We start from the raw sequence: 6,464 nt of genomic DNA on the forward strand, positions 1-6,464 counted from the left end.
GACAGGTAAACTGCTCACCTCCACAGATTGTCTTCCGATCCCCTGACAGGTAAACTGCTCACCTCCACAGATTGTCTTTCGATCCCCTGACAGGTAAACTGCTCACCTCCACAGATTGTCTTCCAATCCCCTGACAGGTAAACTGCTCACCTCCACAGATTGTCTTCCAATCCCCTGACAGGTAAACTGCTCACCTCCACAGATTGTCTTCTAATCCCCTGACAGGTAAACTGCTCACCTCCCTAGCTCCATTTGTGGAAGAAGGTATGGACTCCCATATGTGTTTTTGATGCCTTTGTTGAGAATCCTATGTCTGTAGATATAAAGGTTTATATTTGGGTCCTTCGTTTTGTTTGTTTCACCACCATGAAGTTTTAATATCTATGGCTCTGGAGCATATTTTGAAATCAAGTATTGTAATGGCTTCAGCATTGTGGGGGGTTTTGGTTTTTTTGTTTTGTTTTTTTACTAAATATTTCTTGGGTCATTCAGGGTTTTTTGCACTTGCAAATGAATTATATAATTATTTATTTCTGTCTGTTAAAATGTCATTAATTGTTTGATCAGGATGGCTTTGAATCTAGAAATTGCTTTTGGTTGTTATTTGAACCAAGATGATATAAAAATCATGTGAACAACCATAATTAAACTCAGTGAATCACAAAAATTGAAATAGGACTAACTGGCAAGTAAAAAAGGCTTGGAAGGAGTGAGAGGGGAGGGGTGTAAGAGATGCAGAGTAGTGGGTGAATAAAAATATTTTATACACATGTATGGAAGTGCTAAAAACAAATTATATACATTAGATAGATAAATAGTAGGTAATAAGATTAAGGCCATAACAAAAAGTCTTCAGCAAAGAAAGGTCCAGGATGTGAAAGACTCACTGCTGAATTATATTGGGTCTGTGCAAGGGAGCTAACATCAATGCTCCTCAAATTGTTCTATAAAACAGAAAGAGAAAAACACTTCCAGGCTCATACTATAAAGCTCTCATTACCCTACTATCAAAACCCGGTAAGAACACAATAGACAAAAGAAAACTATAGGCTAATGTCCTTGATGAACCCAGGAAAAAATACCTTAAACAAAATATTTAGAAACCAATTTCAGTATCACAATAAAAAAACCATACAGTATGATGAACTTGGTTGCATTCTTAAAATGCAAGAATAGTTTAATATATGGAAATCAATTAGTATAATACCACTCATAAGTAGAATCAAGTACAAAAAAACCACATGATTGTCTCAGTAGATGTCAGAAAAGCCTTTTATAAAATTCAACATTTATTTGTGCTAGCAACTGTGAACAAATTGAATATAATAGTGTCATACTTCAACATATTAGAGACTTTATATGGAAAAATCTAGTCATTATACTGAGTGGAAAAAATATTCTTGAAAGCATTTCCTCTATAAACAGAAGTAAAGCAGGAATCCATTTTCACCACTCATATTCAAACCAGCACTCAAATTTTAGCTAGAGTAATCAGGCAATGGAAAGGGCTACAGAAGCTGTAACTAAGGAAGGAAGAAGTTAAATTACCCTTGTTTGCAGAGCATGAATTCTATACTTAAAATTGAGACCCTAATTCAGCTTGGAGTAGAACAAAACCTAGTAGCTTTTCAAGCACTGATAATGAGAAAGAAATCAGGAAAATGATCTCATTCATAGGTACACAAAACAAAAGCAAGCTTAAGAAGCCAAGAATTAACCTAACCAAGGAGACCAAAGACCTATACAAACAAAGTTATAAAATACTGAAGAAAGGAATTAAACAAGGTGCTATAAAGTGGGAAGGTCTTCCATGTTCATAGGTTGGGATAATTAATATAGTTAAAATGACTACCCTAGTGAAAACATTCTAAAACATTTAAAAAATCTATTTCTTAGCAAATTTCAAATATATAATACAGCATTAATTCTATCACCAGGCTACACCTTAGTACTACAGAACTTACTCTTCCTCATAACTGAAGCTTTGGACTCTCTAATCAAGAGCTCTGACTTCATCCACCCAAGTCTTCTCCAGTGACATAAAATTAGTTATAGCTGTACAGTGAGGTAATGAATCTTGGTTGATTGACCATTGGGCAGTCAAAGATTGTGAGTCATAATTTCTCAATGAGAAACACTCCAGTTTCTACCTGAACTTTAATATAATACCTCATTGCATTGAAGTAGAATGTGGTTCAGATTATCTACTTGCTATCAGTGCAATTTTCCCCAAATCATTCTAGTTCTCTAACCTGCCAAGCTATGTATAAAATACTACATGCTCCCCAATGCATGTCACAGAAAGGTAGTGTTTTCCTTGGAAGAATATTGATATACCCACTTTAGCATCCTAAGGACTTACAATTAAAAGTTCTGAGATTGTTTGAAGGTTATACTGTTGAGTTATAGCAGTGTCTTTAACACTGTGACTTGGGCTGTGAAAGCAGACATATTAAATTTGAATCATGACTCAAATGCTTGTGAGCGCTTAGATAAATTGTTTAACATCTCTGTGTATCTATTTCTCATCACTTTATAGCAATAATATCTCCTTACCAGCTTTCTCAGAAACATTAAATGAGAAAATGCAAGTGGACCATTTAAAACCATGACTGTTGCACACTGAACACTCAATTAATAATGGCTTTTATGATAATTATCCTGTTAGACTGCAGACAATGAACCTCTCTATTCTCATATACCTGCTTATAATATGTCTTTTAGAGAAAATGGATTAGTTACTGAATTGCATGTTTATAAATTGTCTTTCATATCTCTGAGTAATTATGAAATAATCCCAGCAGTAAAAGGATAAATGAGATACAGGGATCAATACTGCCATTTCCCCCCAGAACTGTGAAATGTGGCTCTATAATGTGTGATCAAAGTCACCCTAAGATTTCTTTGACTGGGATCAAGAGAAGTAAAGGGGAAAGTGTGGGGGAGGGGAGGAAGGGAATTACCATGGGATATATTTTTTTAAATGGGTATTTTTTTAAAAATTAAATTTATTAGTTTTCTTTTCAACAAATACAGGCAGTTTGGTACCATTGTTTAGGCTCATCCATGATCTACCCCGTCCCATTGGACCCTCCTTGTTGTTTTTTTTATAATCATGGAAAATGTTCATAAAAATTTTAAAAAAGGGAGAAAAAAGTTTAAAAAAAAAAGAAGTGAGGAGGGAAGGGAATAGAAGCATCACTATGTAGTTGAATACCTTAAAATTTCCCATGAACAACCCACTACACAGTAAGTTAATTCTATTCCATCACAACTTGAAACACTTCCAATAGTGATCATGTGGAAAGCTATTTAATGCTTGTTACAGATTTTATTTACTTATTTACTTTGATGTTACTTTTGAGATAGGGACTCACTCTATACCAGGCTGACCTGTAACTTACACTATAGTCCCAAACTGGCCTCAAACTCGTGGCTATCCTCTACCTCTGCCTCCCATGTGCTGGGACTAAAGGTGGACATCACCACACCTGGCCAGATTTTATTCTTTTAAAAATATTTTGAGCCTATTTCCTTGGGTACCCTCTAAGAGTTTTCTTTTCTTTGCATTGGCCTCTGGTTTATGTACATGTCTGCCTCTGCCCAGTGATTGTCAGTGGAAGTGATGTGTGCTGCTTCTCAGCAAAACAACAACTGTGGAGTGCTGTCATATCTCCTTCTTCCTGTTTTAAGACTTGCAATGGCTAGTCTTGCAGTCATGTCTTGTTACAGGAAGGCATGACTTTCCAGATTCCTTCTAACCCCAATCACAGCAGCAGTTTTAGTTCTTGTGCTCACAAGGGAGAAGAATTGACATCAGGCTGTGTGTAGAGCAACTAAAGCTTATTTTTGGCAGGGAAGTGACAGCCACGTACACCCTCCAGAATTGAGAGTGGCCAAGCCAGGAAGCAACAGCGAGGCCTTCCCCTAGTACCAGGACTTAGAAGTCTGAGTTGGCCATTTGTCATCCTCCGATCTGTCCTTGGGGAAGTACAGTAGTCCCTTTCCTGGAACATGTGGAGGGTTCCTTCAAAACCATTTTTTCCCACAATTCAAACTGCTGCAACCAGATGCATTAGATGCACATATGTGTAGACATGTAACTACACACAAATTTGAGAGGTTAGATGGGGGAAAGGGAACCAGTCCCTTTTACCTGCTCTTCAGGACAGAGCTCCCCTACAGAGAAAGCTTCGATATTTTCCCTAGACTCCTCTGGTAACCTTAGAACCATACCCAAGTACACGTTCTTGTTTCTTTTCTCCAGTTCCCTACCTCATCCGTTAACACTAACAATTTGTTTGAACCCAAGCAGTTCCAAAATAAAATGATATGGATCACACTACAGTAACTTGTCATGGACAAATACCCTGAAATGAAATAAGGCATTTTTGCAAGCCAAATTTTGTGTCTGATTATTGCTGCAGGATAACTTTGCTAAAGGGGGGGGGGGGGAAGGTCCTTCTAAAACAGCTAAAAATTCATGCACGTGTGATGCAAATACATAATTTTATCGGATTAGAACTAACTAGAATATGTAACTTTTATGGTGATATAAGACTTAATCTTGATTTCTTTTTTTAATTTCAAAGGGCTGCTTATAAAACTCACATCAAATTAGAAAAGACAGAGAATGATTTACACTCTTAGATTTCAACACTTGTCATAAAACTAATGTAATAAACATCACTTGGTTCAGGTTGAAAGGAGACAAGTAAATTAATGAAATTGAGAAGATCATCTAGAAATAGACCTACACATATTACTCATTTGACTTTCAAAAAATGTACACAGGCCGTGCAGATAGTTTTGTCAATTTGTGATGGAACTATTTATGAATATCACTGCTTGACTTGTATCAGTAGTCAACATGAATAATAGAAACAAAACTCATAGCAACATGTTTCTGGAAAAAATGCAGACAATCTTCATCACTTTGAGCTACCCAAAGATTTCTAATGCATGAGTTAAATATTATTTTTTAAAAAATAATAAATTTAGTTTTCACAAAAATTAAGGGTATATTTTCAAGAGATACTGTTAAGATAATGAGAAGACAGGTCCTCTTAGGCAGAAGTCTAAGAGTGGCCTACCCAAGAACTGAGAGAGACATATATTCACATGGACCCCACATACAGGCCTTGACTTTATTCCCACAACAGATCCTGCAAAATCCATGTAACTTAACTGAAACAACTCTCAGCTATGGTCTGAGAACAGCTTTTTTCACTAGAGACCTGAAATAACACATGTTCATCCTTCCCTGCATAGGAAGGCTGGAAGACTCTATTATTCAGATTTTTTTTTTTTTTATCACTGTGAAGAACACCTAAGAGAAACCATTTAAAGGAGAGAAGATATATTTGCCTTATAGCTTCGGAGATTTTTCAGTCCATGACCAGTTGATTCTGTTGGTTCTGAGTATGTGGTTAGACAGAACCATCATGGTGGAGAACACACGACAGAGCAGAGCTGCTTGCCTCATAGCCACCAAGAAGCAGAAATAGCCAAGGACCAGGCACAACCTTTATGACTTCATCCCCAGTAACTTACTATCTTCAACCAGGCCCCATCTCTAAAAGTCTCTGTGTCTTCCTAAATGGCATACATTATGGGATTCATAATTAGTCCAATAATTAGGTCAGAATCTTTATTGTCCAGTCACATCTCCATGATAATAAAAGCTCCCAAGCTGGAAACATAAACATACTACAACATGACTAATGTCTATCAACAATTCAGCAGCTAGAATACTTAAACCATATATCTGAAATGGAATTAGTATCCAAAATAGTCAATGAATTTATAAAACTCACTGGATAAAAAACAAAGCACACATGGACAAAGGGCCTGAATATATTTTCAAAAAAAGGCATACAAATAGCCAGTAGTTTTTTGGGAAGGTACCACTGAATGATCAGAAAAATGTGGATTAAACCATCATGAGGTATCTCAAATCTATTAGGATAACTATCACAAACAGACAAGAAATCTTTTTAAAGATTTGTTTATTTATTTATGGTGGGGGGAGAGTGAATGGGTATGCCAAGGCCTCCTGCTTCTACAAACAAACTCCATATGTATGTACCATTTTGTGCATCTGGCTTTATGTGGGTAATGAGTAATTAAACCCAGGCCATCAGACTTTTCAATAAACTACTTTTAACTGCTAAACCATCTCTCCATCCCAAAAGACAAGAAATTTTTAGTTACTGTCAAGGGCTGGAACAAGTGAGATCAGGTACACTATTGGAGAGACAATAAATTGATACAGCCACTACTTAAAACAGCATGGAGGTTCTGCAAAAAAAAAAAAAAAAAAAAAAAAATCACAATATGGCCCAGCAATCCCATGCCTACATATATATCCAAAGGAAGTAGAAACAGCATTTCAAAAAGATATTACACCTGCATGTTCATGGTAGCGTTATTCATAATAGTCAAGACACAACTTAAATGTCTGT

The sequence above is a fragment of the Jaculus jaculus genome, chromosome 2, assembly GCF_020740685.1.
Source record: "Jaculus jaculus isolate mJacJac1 chromosome 2, mJacJac1.mat.Y.cur, whole genome shotgun sequence".
In the NCBI taxonomy this organism is placed as follows: Eukaryota; Metazoa; Chordata; class Mammalia; order Rodentia; family Dipodidae; genus Jaculus; species Jaculus jaculus.